General features: G+C 41.9%; 1 protein-coding gene across 15 annotated transcripts in view; it reads left to right on the top strand.

Annotated features, from left to right (window-relative positions):
* Positions 1 to 16,427, top strand: part of PTPRD (protein tyrosine phosphatase receptor type D) — a 2,140,456-nt gene that overhangs the window by 407,313 nt on the left and 1,716,716 nt on the right. The window contains exon 1 of one of the 15 annotated variants that reach the window (XM_061629657.1): positions 6,843 to 6,963. The exons of 13 other annotated variants lie outside the window; for them this stretch is intronic. The gene's annotated coding sequence lies outside the window, so the exon portion shown is untranslated. Of the gene's footprint in view, positions 1 to 6,842; positions 6,964 to 7,555; positions 7,613 to 16,427 lie in introns of those variants that run through there. One more of the 15 variants, XM_061629651.1, reaches the window with a different exon arrangement.

The following is a 16,427-nucleotide window of genomic DNA, read 5'->3' as shown; positions in this document are numbered from 1 at the left end:
CATAGCAAAGGATTGTGTTTGAGTTGTAAACCTTTGTCTCCCCCTCCAATCCTATTTTTTAAATCAATTAGGGAGGGCTTACCTAGGTGTCACTGCTTTTATTTGGTAGGAAACTAATACTGATTTTGGATTGGGTGAATGAAGTTTCTTATCACTTGAGAGTGCAATCCTGTGCATGCTTTCCTGTTTGAATAAACCCTGTTGAATACATTGGGACTTGCTTCTGAGTAAATATGCATAGGGTTGCACTATAAATATCTCTACAGGTTGTGTAAATAATAAACATCTTTGACAGCCATGCTTATATAAATATTTCTTCATACTGTGTCCCAATAACTATCTGATTTTGCACTATAGTTTTACATTATTATTTCCTTGACATTTTAAGTGTGCCCTTCTTCCTTGAGGTTGTCGTGGTCCCCCTCTGTTGCTTTCACTCTGAGGGGTATATTAGGATGAGAGATGGTGAGTAGCCCATAGTCACCCAGTAAACTTTGAAGCTGATTTCCATTTTTTTTTTAAAAAATTGAAATTATTTACATGCAGGCAAAGTGTATTAAGTAGATCCACACAATACATTTAAAGCATATCCAACTTTCATTTAAAATGCATGACTTCCCCCAAAGAATCCTGGGAAGTGTAGTTTCCCATTGTGAAAACACACCTGAGCACATATCCTTGGTTTTGACCTTTTCAGAATCTACAACATGATTCAGGAACCTCATGCAGTCTTCTTAGTAAATGTTGATTTTTGAATAGTGATGCCTTTTAATGCATCAGTCTCTCTTTATTCATTCCACTTTCCCCTGAATCTAACCACAAGTTGTTATTCTGGACACTAATTTAAGCAGCATATGACATTATCCTGATGTTTGTTATTTAAATAATTATTAACGGTATGATTAATTATTAAAAGGTTTGTGATTTTTGTGGGAATGTCATCAGAAACTGTGGAGAGAGGAGGTTACCAAAGTATTTTTTTAAATCTGCTTGCATCGTAAAAATGAATTATATGCAGCACATGGTGCCAGAATGAGAAAAAAATATATTGCAGCTGACATGAGAGAGAAAAAAGAACTATGATTTGTCATGGGCTGAAAGATTGCAGGGTTCTCGGCACAGAGAAGTGACATAGTGTTACCTGAAGTAGAGAGAGAAAGATTGCAGCAGTGTTATTGATTAAAATGATGAATTATCAGGTTGGAAAGGAATGATTAACACAACATTTCAGATCTTATGATATGGTGGTAGTGAATTAGGTCATGGTAACAATTGTTCTTTCCTACTTGTGTTTATCCTAAAAGTAAAAGCTCTATTTTAAAATAATTGTCACCATGGACCTAAACATTTGTTGGTGGCATGTATTTCTGTGACTGGTTGTTATGGTATATTATATAGTGCTGGTGAAGTGGCTACTACATGCCATCCAAGCTGGTGCCAACCATTATTGGCTTCTGCAAGTAGTTAGCCTTATTTTGTAATCCAAGCCATGTCTCTGCCTTTAGGTAAAAAGTCACAGGTTCCTTGTCTTTTAGTGAATTTGCCTCTTTCTTGTCTTTCTAGTGGCCTTCTTCTTCAGGATAAAAAAAATTGCCCCCTGGATCTAATTTGGTAGACTGACACAAACCACTCAGTAGAGATGACCAGACAGTCTAAAAAAAAATTGTCATCTTTCGGTAAGCCAGTTATTTGAGATCTAACAATCATGAAACTCCAGGGCATCAGCAACTGTTGATGAAGTGGAAAGGAGGTCTTATAGAAAACCTAAATATATGTTCTTGCCCTTCCGTTTGAGGATCTCTGCATTAGAGAGAACCGACCTGGTCAGGAGGTAACCCAAGCCAGTCTTCTCAGGAGTATCACAGTTTCTTAACGAGTAAGAATCTGTAGTCACTTTATTTAAGGAACAAAATTAGGTATGACTAAAAAAAGTATGTGAATTGATGCTTGGAATATGTGTATATATAAACAGAATCCATTTTTAATCTTTCCAAAAATATAAACATAAATAAAATATGTGAATGAAATTTCTAAAATGTAGCCTGTTATCTTTTTGGCACCTATTGAAGACCTTCCACTTTCAACAAGCCTTTTAAAATAAATTAAAATACATAAAATACAATATGTGTATATATATACATACATATATACATATATATATACGGAGTGGTACGAAAGGGGACTACAAGGGTAAAATTTAATGTAGAAGGCATAAAATCATAAAATCAGTGTCAGGCTCTACCTTCAGTCCCTCCCAAAGGCTCTCCGGAACAAGATCATTTTCAGACGTCTCCGGAAAACCATCAGGGAGGGAGCAAAGCAGGCTTCTTGGGGTAGGGTGTTCCAAAGCTTGGGGGCCACAGCTGAAAAAGCTCTCTCACGTGTGCCTGTCAGTCTAACATATTTTATTCCAGGCACGCAGAGGAGACCAGAGGCAGATGATCCTAAATCCTGGACAGGTACATATGGGCATAAGCGGTCCCTCAAGTACATTGGTTCAACGCTGTTTAGGGCTTTAAAGGTCAGAACCAGCACTTTGAATTGGGCCCAGAAACAAATTGGGAGCCATTGGAATTGATAAAGCACAGTGGTGATATGCTCCCTGCGTCTTGCTCCAATTAACATTCTGGCTGCTGCATGTTGAACCAACTGTAATTTCTGAACCGTTTTCAAAGGCAGCCCCACATAGAGTGTGTTACAGTAATCAAGCCTCGATGTCACCAATGCATGTGTCACTACGGCCAAGTCAACTGCCTCCAGGAACAGACACAGCTGGTAGACCAGTTTGAGTTGGCCAAAAGCACTCCTGACTACTGTAGCCACCTGATATTCAAGCAGCAGGGCAGGATCCAGGAGGATTCCCAAACTGCAGACCTGCTCCTTCAAGGGAAGTGCAACCCCATCCAGGACAGGTTGCAACCCCGTCCCTGGTGCAGTTTTTCCCTTGACCAGCAGTACTTCCTCCTTGTCTGGATTAAGTTTCAGTTTGTTAGCCCACATCCAGCCCTTAACAGCCTCCAGGCACCAATTTAGGATGAGCACTCCCTCCCTGCAATCAGGTGGTAGGGAGAGATAGAACTGAGTGTCAACAGCATATTGATGACATTGAAACGAGTTTGGTTTATTTATTTTTATTTATTTTATTTATTTAATTAAGCTTATATACTGCCCGACTAGCAACAGCTCTCTGGGCGGTGAACATTAAAAATACAATAAAAATAACACAAAACTGTACACAAAACTGTACAGTCTAAAATCAAAATATAATAATTTACAATTAACAGGAATTAAAATGCCTCAGAGAAGAGAAAGGTTTTAACCTGGCGCCGAAAAGATGATAGTGTCGGCGCCAGGCGCACCTCCTCGGCGAGACCATTCCATAGTTCGGGGGCCACCACTGAGAAGGCCCTAGATCTTGTCACCACTCTCCGGGCTTCCCTATGAGTCGGAACCCGGAGGAGGGCCTTCGTAGTAGACCGTAGTGTACGGGCCGGTTCATATCGGGAGAGGCGTTCCGACAGATATCGTGGTCCCGCGCCGTATAAGGCTTTATAGGTAAGTACCAACACTTTGAATCTGGCCCGGAAGCATATTGGAAGCCAGTGCAAACGGGCTAGCACAGGTGTTATATGCTCAGACTGCTTAGTTCTTGTTAGCAGTCTGGCTGCCGCATTTTGCACTAGCTGTAGCTTCCGAATCGTCTTCAAAGGTAGCCCTACGTAAAGCGCATTGCAGTAGTCCAGACGCGAGGTTACCATAGCATGTACCACTGATGAGAGGTCCTCCTTACTCAGATAGGGACGTAGCTGGGCTACCAACCGAAGTTGGTAGAACGCATTCCGGGCCACCGAGGCTACATGAGCCTCAAGTGTGAGGGAAGAGTCTAAGATGACTCCCAGACTACGCACCTGTTCCTTTAGGGGGAGTGTAACCCCATCCAGGACAGGGTATATATCCACCATCCGATCAGAGAAACCATCCACCAACAGCATCTCAGTCTTGTCAGGATTGAGTCTCAGTTTGTTAGTTCTCATCCAGTCCATTGTCGCAGCCAGGCAACGGTTCAGCACGTCGACTGCCTCACCTGAAGAAGATGTAAAGGAGAAGTAGAGCTGCGTGTCATCAGCATACTGATGACAACGCACTCCAAAACTCCTGATGACCGCCCCCAGCGGCTTCATATAAATGTTAAAAAGCATGGGAGACAGAACCGAACCCTGCGGGACCCCACATTGGAGAACCCATGGTGTCGAGCAATGTTCCCCAAGCACTATCTTCTGGAGACGACCCGCTAAGTAGGAGCGGAACCACTGCCAAGCAGTGCCTCCAACTCCCAATTCCGCAAGCCTCTCCAGAAGGATACCATGGTCAATGGTATCAAAAGCCGCTGAGAGGTCAAGGAGAATCAACAGAGTTACACTCCCTCTGTCTCTCTCCCGACATAGGTCATCAAACCTATGACCAAGGCAGTCTCAGTGCCAAAACCAGGCCTGAACCCCGATTGAAATGGATCTAGATAATCGGTTTCATCCAATAGCGCCTGGAGCTGGTCAGCAACCACACGTTCCAGGATCTTGCCCAGGAACGGAACATTGGCTACTGGTCTGTAGCTGCTGACATCCTCTGGGTCCAAGGAAGGTTTTTTCAGGAGTGGTCTCACTGCCGCCTCTTTCAGACAGCCAGGGACCACTCCCTCTCGTAAAGAGGCATTAAACTTACAATAAATCCCTACTTTTCTAGCATCTTGGTTTTTGCCCCCCCTTTTTTTCCAGATGATATTAGAGACAGCCCCATGGTTGTCATGGCAGCCACGAAGTCCAGAGCTGGACATGTGAGTCTAACCTTGGTATGTATGTTGAAGTCACCCAGGACCATCACCCTGGGAAACTGCAACACCAACGCCGAGACCAGCTCCACCAGCTCAGGGAATGAGACTGTTGGGCAGCGGGGTGGACGGTACACCAACAGAATCCTCACTCTGTCTCCCTGACCCACTGCCAGGCACACACACTCAGAGCTGGAGGTGTTAGGGACAGGATACCTGACAGGGGAGATAGATTTCCTGCAGACAATTGCGACCCCACCTTTCCGTCCTCTGGATCTAGGCTGCTGGAGTGCCACAAAACCTGGTGGGCAGAGCTAGGAGAGACCTACTCTGCCTTGGTCATTTAGCCAGGTTTCAATAATACAAGCAATTCATCCAGGATTAAGTCCTGATTAAAGTGGTTTTATTAGTCACTGACTTTGCATTCATCAGCAGGACATTAAGATCCAGGGAGTTTCCAGCATAGCTACCAGTGTCCCGACGGTTGGAAGGGGGACTAGAAGGGATGCAAGCGCGAAGATGTCTTATATCCCTTCCCCTGTAATGGCCAGTCTGCCTCCCACCACTGTTACGTCCCCTGCCCAATATTACCTCAATGGCAGGCCCCCAACTACTCCTATCCCGGCACATGTTAAAAGAAGCCTCACACTGGGGGGCTAGAGGTGGCTCTTATGAAGGGGAGTAGGGAGTAGCAGTTGACACCCGAGGAAGGCTGCAGATGGAGTTTTGCAGGAAGCCACAGCAGTAAGGTGTAGGTTCTGCTGGGTTTCTCTCACCTTCCTCCTATATTTTTAAAGTCTTTTTGTTTTTAAGATGTTTTAAAGTACTTTTAGTATTTTCGTTTGCCTCCCTGGGCTTCTTCTGGGAAGAAGGGCAGGATAGAAATGTAATAAATAAATAACAAATAAAATATACACATTTTTGTATGCAAGCTGGCAAAAGCACATATTTTGCAAGTAATTTCTCCTAATATCATGCATTTTTGTGCAATTTTCACTAATATATGCATTTTATGCTCACTTTCCCCTTATATACACATCTTAAATTATTATTTTTTGTTTGGAGAATTGCATCACAACATTCAGTGTGCAAAATTTGAAAGATAGCTCATTGTGGATTCACATACTGTTTTGCAAAGTGGAAGTTAGGTAGGCGTGCATTAAAATGTGAACTAAACTATATATTTTCCCCATCCCTAGTACTGCCCTCATCCCCTCCAGCCTGACCTTTCCACTTTGACTTGGAAGATCTGATGGTAGATTGTAAACATGTTTGACGGAGCACATTTAGAAGCCTTCCCAGCTGTGGTAGATGTGATCAGGGTTTCTGATTCTAAGGAGGATTGTAATTGCATTCAGCCAGAGATGCTTAAAATCTTGCTTCAGACCTTCCAGTTCAATGTGGGAAAGTTAGGAGTGGAGGTAGCCAAATCACCACATGTGATCCCACCCCCACTTCACAGGTGCAATTTAAGAATGCCTGAATGGGTTTAATGTCCACCTCTGTCCCTTGTTTGTATTCTTGCGTATTATTAGAGGCAGTAAATTGATCATGTTTCTGAACAGAGACCTGAAAAAACTTCTCTGAAATGTCACTAGTTTTATCAAACTCTTTTTGTTCCCTTAGTACCATTCAGAAATTTTGTAGATGCAAGGACCTCTAAATCAGATTTTACTTCACATGAAATTCAGCTGCTAGAGAACACTCCATATGCACAATACCACATAGGTCTTTGTGGTGGAAGGACCTGTCAGTTTCCTTTAGGCCTGACTAAAATAACTAGGAAGAGTGTTGCCTAGGAATACAGTTGCCACCTAATTTTGTCTGAAGTGAAATCTGAGGGAACTTTGAAGGCTCCTGTTTCAGACAAAACACTGAAGTCGGTGTTATGTCCAACTCATTTGGGAAAATAAATGTAGTCTGCAGAATGGAACATGCTACTTGTTCAGCTGCATAAGCAAGCCAGCCAAAGAAAGAAAGCATACGGCACTATGACTAGGAAACAATTGATCAGAAACCAGTGATTATATCATCAGGCAATAGGAGAGGCAGAGAAACCAATCAGAAGCAGACACCTTCTGCAAATCTGCACTTCCCAACCTGCTGGTTTACACCCTGCTGGATGCAGCTCCAACCAGGTACATTACCATGTCTTGTGTGTTGTTATGAGTAAGTGGGAATGTTCACCCCTCTTAAAATCTTTAGACAAAGTTATTTGCCCCCATTGTCTACATATGAATATTAAGAAATTATTGATCTTTAGTAAAATAAAATTGCCTGCTCTATGAGACCCTTCAAGGATTGGAGGTAAAATTTTCTGAAAGCCACTTCCTGTTTCAGGGGTCCTAGCCCTCCCTACAGTGGGAAACAAGGGTCTGTCCCTTTGCCCTGAGTACTCTGTTAAAAAGCCTTGTGATTTAAAGAAAGATGCTTTTTTTTTTTAAAGGCCCTATGTGGTTAACATCTATTTATGTAGTTTTGGCAAGGAATGGACCAGGCTAGAATTACACTGGAAATGAGCACAGAGACAAGAGTTCAGACTATCCATTTGAGAATAAACAGAAGGCTGAATATTATCTGAGCATCTTGCCATCTCCCTGAAGTGGTGTTGTGATGGTGTTTAAATGACTGTCATGATCTGTTCCTTTTATTTGTGGGTGGGAATGACCATCAAGTGCACATAAAAGAGGCTATGATCCTTATAAAATTACACAAAATGTCCGAATTGGAAGAAGCTTAACGGTTCGAGCACTAAGAGCAACTTTGCCAAGCTTCATACAAATACAGGTAATGCTAGCAGCATATACTGAGCTTTTGCATACATAAATGAACAATATTCAGCAGTTACTATTTCAGAGAAGTGTTTGAAAATGTTTGTAATGTATTCTCTTGACACATTACACCTTTGTAAATGCTTGTGCAATATTTTAGCCTTCCCCTTTTGACATCAGTGTATATGTGATTAAGAAGAAAGTAATAAAGAGATACACACCTTGTCCCCAATTTCCCAAGCTATGACAAAAGTTGGTTTCAGTTTATTTTTTCACACCCAGTATGTGATAACATAATTTAGCAAGAATCATAGCTTGGAAGTAATTTGTTAGGAAAAACGAATTAGTTGTAATTTATTACTTTTTTGAGGAATGAGTGGATAATTTCTTTACATTTTGATTGTAATAGGAGTAATTTCATGACTTTTGAGCTGTAATTGTAACATTTCCAGCGTTACTTTGGGGCGTTACTTGGGGGGAGGAAGCAGGGGAAACATTCTGCTCCTCTGATTCGTGGATAAAAATCATGTGCTTTTGTGCAGCATCGCTCTTCCCTCATGCAGGCTGGGCCTGGCAACCAAGAGGTCTTCTGTATCTTTAAAAGTTGTGCAGGGGGAAGGGAGAATTCCACTTTGTGGTTTTTCCCATTACAGTGTTGCAAGAACACCTGCACTTGGCTGTCTTTCTCTTCTCCTAAAGATACAGGATCAGTCTCAGGCCCTGAGTCTGGCAACCCTAGTTACAAATGATTGTATAGTTAACTTACAGTACAATATATACAAGTCTACTCAGAAGTAAGTCTCTTTATGTTTAATGGAGCTTACTCCTAGGTAAATCCAATTGGGTATCGGATTGCACTAATTAGGCAAGGACTGGTTGAAGCCTTGAAGCTGTACTAATTTGTGAGGGGGGAGGAGAGAAAAATATGACACTTTATAGTACAAAGATGCATCAATCTGATTAAGACAAGTAAAATTTGAAGCCTATAACACAATGACTGACCTGCAATCCAATACATGTCTACTCAGAAGCAAGTTTTGTTGGGTTTAATGGAGCTTACTCCCAGGCAAGTGTATCTTGGAGTACACACTTAACTGGAAGTAAGTCCCATTGAAACCAGTAAAGCTTACTTCTGAGTAGATATGTATTGGATTGCAGCCTTAGTTTCCTTTTGCAGCCATTTTAATTCTGCCTTCTGTATCTTCACAACAGCCACGTGAGGTAGGTTAGGGTGAGAGTTAAGGGCTGGTCTGAGGCAGTAAATAAGCAAAAACAATGATGAGTGGAAATTTAAAATGTGAAAATGCTCATGCTCAGAGTATTTTTGCTGCTGTTTGAAGCTTTTTGCTGTATTTCATACTGTTAGACGCTAGTTTTTTTTAAAAAAAAATGCCCAAATTCTGTGGTGGTTGTTTTTTTTTTAACTTGAGTTCTTTGCATGGTTTAGAGTTTGCATTGCAGGAGATCAGGCTCTTGTGCTTTTAACAGCTGTGGGGCAGGTAGATATTAAATGGACTAAGCCTTTTCTACTAGGGAAAGCTTCACCTGTTAACATTCTGTCTGTCAGACATCTTATTACTTGTGTGTGTCACTCTTCCCAGATTTATTTTTGATTTGTGAATGCCATGACCATTGCCATTCCCTCCCTCCATTTATCTTTGCAACAACCTTGTGAGGTAGCTTAGGCTGAGACAATATATGTACATAAGCAGCAGTTGGTAGTTGTAGTTGGTACAGCATTAATAAAGTATAGCCCCTGAAATGCTGAAATGTATTCTGGTGGAGTCCAGTCCTATATATGTCTACTCCAGATTAAGCCTCATTGAGTTAAATGGATAAGTATATAGGATTGCAGATTAATTTTTACCTCTGAAAGGAACGCACTGTCAGACATAGACTTTAAGAGACATACTTTTCTGGACATGTTTGAAACAGGTGGGTAGGTGGGAAGGTAGTCGTGTTAATGTAGTTGGGTCATCAACATAGTGCCCTCCTGTCCCGTCCAGAGCCGAAAGAATGAGGCTGGAGTGTGTGTGCAAGTAAATCTCATTTTATTAGAGTAATGGATACATCAAAGGCATTGCGCTGCATAGGAAACCCTACGCTAACTCACTAGAGTCCCTAACTGTACTCTAGACATGCTCTGCAGCGTGTGAAGGAAGTTGAGTCAACGACCCCCCACTGGGAGTGGCAGGCTTATATAGGAAATGTTTTTGAACGTAATCTCTGACTCCTTCGTAATTCCTGTCTTTGCCCTGTCTGTTTCTCGCGGCGATGGGAACGAGGAGACAGGGGATGCGCATCCAACAGCTCATCTGAAGACACCTGCTCCCGAGCAACGGGCTCGAGGTCAGGGGGCTGTGCCACACTGGAATCCTCCTGGGAACTGCTGGGTAAAGGAGGAGCTGGCACTGACTCTGAAGCTTCCCCCCACAAGTCCTCTGCATCAACTGGGGGCAATGCGCTCAGCTCCTCGGGAAGGGCGTTACTTGTGGGAACTGGCTGGAGAGCAGGCTGCCCCCCTCCCGCACGATCCTGCTCAGACACAACAATCCCCAACTCTGCTTCTTCTGGCTGCAGAGGTGCCTGAAACTCACGCCTCCCCCCTTCCTGTCCCTTCTGAGTTGGCTGCAGCGCAACACCTCCAGATGTTGTAGGACTACAACTCCCATCAGTCTCAGACAACATAACCAATTACCAGGCATGATGGAAAAATATTTATGCAGGAAATGAGAAATTAAGAAGAAATGGGGTTAAGAAGAAGTGATGTAGCAAGAGCAATTAGGAGCTACAATGCAAGGTCTGAGCGAATGATATCTGTGAGATTAAATGGGAAACCGATTAACATAACCATCATCAAAGTCTATGCTCCAACGGCAAATGCAGAAGAAGAGGAATTGGAGAGATTTTACACAGAAGTACAGGAGGAAATTGATCTCACACCAAAACAAGATGTGCTTATAATCATGGCGGACTGGGATGCAAAAGTAGAGAACAGAGGAGAACTAGAATTGTGGGGAAATGGGGCTTAGGAGACAGAAACGAAGCAGAAGAAAGACTTATTGAATTCTGTGAAGCCAATAATTTGTTTCTTGCAAACACATTTTTTAACAACCGAAAAGAAGACTGTACACGTGGACATCACCAAATGGTCAATATAAGAATCAAATTGATTATATAATTGGTAGCAGAAGATGGAGAAGTTCCATACTTTCTGAGAAAACAAGACCAGGAGCAGACTGCGGTACAGATCATGAACTGGTTGTATTGAAAATCAGAGTAAAGCTAAAGAAGACCAAGAAGACCAAGAAGGCAATCATAATGCCAAAATACAATTTAAATAACATCCCAGAAGCATATAAAGATCAAATAAGGCACAGGTTTGAGGCTTTAAATTTAGTTGACAGAGAACCAGAAGAACTATGGAATGAAGTCAGAGACGTTATCAGAGAAGAATGCAAAAAGATGATACTTCTAGTTAAAAAGAGAAAGATCTCAATGGATGACTGAAGAAACTCTTCAAATGGTTAAAGAGAGAAGGAAAGCAAAAGCAAAAGGAGATAGAAACACAGTCAGAACCCTAAATGCAACAATACAGCGACTAGTATGTAGGGACAAACAGAACTATTACAATAGTTACTGTATAGAAATAGAAGAGGACGACAAAAAGGGTAGAACAAGAGCCCGGTTCCAAAAGATGTCAGCCGAGGTTTCCCTAAGAGGCTGAAGAGTCCACCGCCATTTTGGTTTATGGCAGCCCTGTGTGTGCGTAGCACGCATGCGTGCCATCAACCAAAATGGTGGTGGAGGCTTCAGCCCCTTAGGGAAACCTCAGCTGCCATCTTGGTTAAGGGCAGTGCTGCACGCGCAGCCGCAAAACACAGGACAGAAAGATAGGCTGAGCGAGGGAACGCGCGGGCGGTGCGATCTGTGACACCATGTGCTGGGGCCCAGGGCAGGCTGGAGCCCAAGGGAGCCGGCCCTGGTTCTAAATTATATTGTTGATGAAAAAAATTACAAAGGCAAGTAGTAAAGTACTGAGGTTTGCATGTTTTTGATGATAGGGGATTGCCGTATTGATAAAAATTGTTTTAATGTGGTGTTTTTGCAGCACCACACAGGCATGCCTTCAAGTGCCACAATATAATGCCTGTTCAGTACTGGTGGCAACGTAGTGACTGTAAAAAGACAATACTTGTCTGATGTGCTCTTTGAGCAAAGATGAGACTTAATAGAAATGTATTGTAAAAGCAGCATTTCAAGTGTAACATTTCATTTCAAGTGAAAAAGTATGTGTGTTGGGGTATCACCACTGCTGGGGTTGCACTGCGGGTGAGGGGTGGATGTGAGATTCTGTAATGCCATTGTGTTAATCTTCTGGATAAATATATATATATATTCTGCTACCCTCTATGTAAGTGTGTTTATTTTTAATGATGTTTTAGGCTACTTCAATGTACAGCAGCCAAGGTCAGCACCTTGTAGGCACTCTATTTTTAAAAAAAGCAACTTAAGTGTAATTGTAGTGATTACTTTTGAGTAATGGTAAAGTAATCAGCTACTTTCAAAGCCATTGTAATTGTAATGGCAATTTATTACTTTTTGGGGCCATGTAACAGTAATTGTAATTTATTTCTTTTTAAAAGTAATCTTCCAAGCTCTGGCAAGAATGTACTCATGACGAAGTGAGTGAGGAAGTGTTCATCCCAGATAGTATAGTTTGTACTATAGGCCCACCCATCTGGAATTCAAAAACTATAGTTTGTGTGCGCATATACACATACAGACACCTCCTCTGGCCTAATGATTTTAGAGCATTTAAGCATTTCTTCAAAAAAACTCTCTGTTCTGGGCTGACCCTCTGTTTTCCAAATTCCTAATAATGTCCTGCCAAAAGGGAAATAGTCTCTCAATTTTCCCATTTCCCTCTTTTCCCTTCTTGGGGCACAATCCAACTCACCTTTCCTCTGGGCTCGGAGGCTGTGGATTGCCAGCTCTCCTGGCAGGCTCTCAGCTCTGCTGGCATCAGCCCTCCACCATGGCTGAGCTATGCTGCAGCCGGGAGCCTGCAGGCACCAGCGGTCCACAGGGAACAGCCAGCTCCTCCTCCTCCGGACCTCCCTCTGCCGACTCCCTGGCATTCGGATTGCTCTCTTGGATAGGTATATGTTTTCTGTATTCCATTAAAATATTTAAAAGTGATAATATGAGCTAAATAGAAATGGATATGTTGCCTATAGCTTAATATGTTATACTTTTATTCCTTGGCAGTCATTCTTAGTGACTGGATGAGAGTAATAGCATTATACAAGGATGAAAAGATTTCTCTGTTCCATTTCTTTATTATTTCCTTAGTTCTCTCCATTCTGCACCTTTTGAATTTTTATTTAATTGCCAGAATTTCTACAATTAATTCCAGAATTGCAGCAAAAGTCTTGTTTTTCTGTTTTACTTTGAAACAAGACCAAGTGATGTGGAAATCCAAAATCTAGGAAGAAATTCAGAAAATGTTCAGAATCACCAATATGACTATGGTATGTATGCATACACAGAAGGCAGTACAAGGAAGGGCCATCTTATTTACTTCAGTCCTAGGGAAAACCTTGTCTGGAGAAACTTTCTTTAATCTTAAAAGAATGTAATACTCCCTGTGTCCACAGAGCCAAACTCCATGTGCACACTAGAGTACAGATTGAGCCAATTGTTTTAATATATCAAACAGCTCAATATACAGGCATACCCCGCTTAAAGTCGCTTCACTTAAAGTCGCCTTGCTATAAAGTACATGATCCATACTTCACCATACCCCACTTTAACGTGCGCGCTTCACAATAACGGACACTTAATGGCATGACGCCGCTGCCATCTAGTGGCGATTGCAGTGCAGTACATGCATAGATAATTGCTTCACTTTACGTACATTTTCACTTTACATACACGCTCCAGTCCCATTGCATATGTTAAAGCAGGGTATGCCTGTATGCTGTATGCCACACTGGGCTGCTTAGAAAAAGATAGTGTACAAAATGTAAAAAATCAAATCCAGAGAAATCCTAAACAGAATTCAGCCTCTTTGTACCCCTCCATACACACTATAAATACTATAAGGTGTATATCATCTGAAAGACTGAAAATACATTACGAGTCTACAAAGTCTTGTGCACTGAACATACACTTAAACTTTCACATTAAGTCACCTATAGTCATAAGCAAGCAATTCCTTAACTGAGAGTCCCCATCTGGAATATTTTTGTAGTATTTTATAGAAAACTACAATTAATAAGAATTTAGTACCCTGACCTATTCCATATTGACTCATGCTATCTGAATAGTGGTATAATTTGATGAAATAAAATTATGAACTGAATAATTTGATGAAAAAATGTATATAAAAATACCTGGGTAATTCCATTTGAGATACATTGCACTGTATGATGATATAAGTGATACCCTCGTGTGACAGGAGGCCTGACTCAAAGCACCTTGTTTTAATGGAGATGTTTCTGCATTTTGTTTCAGTTCTAAACAAAATATAATCAGAGAACTCAGTCTGCAGTTAAGTTCCCTCCATTTTCTGCAGTGGCTAACAAATATACTCTTTCACAAACCACTCAGTTACTCAAAATAACACATCCAAAAGACTGACTACAAATATGTTAGTGGGTTTTTTTCACACAATCCATCCACATATATCCTTCAAACTAATGGAATCCATGTTCAATTACTCCTATTTTAACTAATTTCAAAGAAAAATATACCCTTTTCATTAAAAATTGAGGGGGCACATCTCAGATCAGCTCTTTGGGATTCAAATTTTTCAGATCTATTAAATAGCAATTATAGGAATAAGCATCTGCATATTGCTTTGAAAACTCAAAAGTTAAGACTGCCATATGAGTATGACTGAAAATGGACATTTGGATTGTGGATGATGGCATATTTCCAGATTCACACATTCAAATATAAAAGGCCCATATTTTCTCTGTACATAAAAAATAAACCCCTTTTGGAAATAAAGTAGAAAGTAATAATGGTAAAGGATTGCTTTATCTGAATGCACATGTACATAGTGTATTGAATATTAGGGTCAGATCAGAGACACCAGTCCAAATAATTGTTTCATCAATCAAGATTCCTGGGCAAGGTCTTAGAGCAGGTGGTTGCTAACCAGCTCCAGACACTCTTGGATGAAACCGATTATCTAGATCCATTTCAATCCGGTTTCAGGCCCGGATTTGGTACTGAGACAGCCTTGGTCGCCCTGTATGATGACCTGTGTTGGGAGAGGGATGGGGGGAGTGTAACCCTGTTGATTCTCCTTGATCTCTCAGCTGCTTTTGATACCATCGACCATGGTATCCTTCTGGAGCGATTTATCAAGTTGGGAGTGGGAGGTACTGCTTGGCAGTGGCTCTGCTCCTACTTGGTAGGTCGGCTCCAGAAGGTAGTGCTTGGGGAGCATTGCTCGACACCCTGGGTTCTCCAGTATGGGGTCCCGCAGGGGTCAGTTCTGTCCCCCATGCTCTTTAATATCTATATGAAGCCGCTGGGGGCGGTCATCAGGAGTTTTGGAGTGCGTAGTCATCAGTATGCTGATGACACGGAGCTCTACTTCTCCTTTTCATCTTCCTCAGGTGAGGCTGTCAATGTACTGAACCGTTGCCTGGCCACAATAATGGACTGGATGAGAGCTAATAAATTGAAGCTCAATCCAGACAAGACTGAGATGCTGTTAGTGAGCGGTTTCTCTGATCAGATGGTGGATATTCAACCTGTTCTGGATGGGGTTACACTCCCCCTGAAGGAGCAGGTTTGTAGTCTGGGAGTTCTTCTAGATCCTTCATTGTCACTTGAGGCCCAGGTAGCCTCGGTGGCACGAAGTGCGTTCTATCAACTTCGGTTGGTAGCTCAGCTACGTCCCTATCTGGACAGCGACGACCTTGCTTCAGTTATCCATGCTCTGGTAACCTCAACATTGGACTACTGCAATGCGCTTTACGTGGGGCTACCTTTGAAGACGGTTCGGAAACTGCAGCTCGTGCAAAACGCTGCGGCCCGATTGTTGACTAGGACCAAACGATCCGAACATATAACACCTGTTCTGGCCCGTTTGCACTGGCTGCCTATATGTTTCCGGGCCAGATTGAAAGTGTTGGTTTTGACCTATAAAGCCTTACACGGCGCGGGCCCGCAATACCTGATGGAACGCCTCTCCCAATATGAAACTACCCGTACACTGCGTGCAACATCGAAGGCCCTCCTCCGGGTACCGACTCATAAAGAGGCCTGGAGGATGACAACAAGATCTAGGGCCTTCTCAGTGGTGGCCCCCGAACTATGGAATAGTCTTTCTGACGAGGTGTGCCTGGCGCCAACTTTTCTCTCTTTTCGGCGCCAGGTTAAAACGTACCTCTTTTCCCAGGCATTTTAATATTTTAATATTTTAATATTCTTAGTATATTTATTACATCTTAGTATACTAGAACAATTATGTAATATGTTTTTAGTCTTTGGAATTTTGTTATGTGTGTGGTATTGATATGTGATTTTATTATATTGTATTTTAAATTTATGCTGTTCACCGCCCAGAGAGCTGTTGGCTGTGGGCGGTATAGAAATTGAATAAAATAATAATAATAATAAATAAATAAATAAATAAGATGTTAGCACACCATCAAATAAACCAGGCAATTTCACAAAACAAGACATGGCATTGCAGTAAAGCTGGTTCAATGATACTTCCATAGGCAGAGATCCAGCATGTATTGAATATTTAAGATATAAACTCTTTCAACATAAAGACATCAAAGCTTTAAAATCCTGTTCATGGA

This window comes from Rhineura floridana, chromosome 1, assembly GCF_030035675.1.
Source record: "Rhineura floridana isolate rRhiFlo1 chromosome 1, rRhiFlo1.hap2, whole genome shotgun sequence".
NCBI classification, from domain to species: Eukaryota; Metazoa; Chordata; class Lepidosauria; order Squamata; family Rhineuridae; genus Rhineura; species Rhineura floridana.
This window is presented reverse-complemented; position numbering and strand designations above follow the sequence as displayed.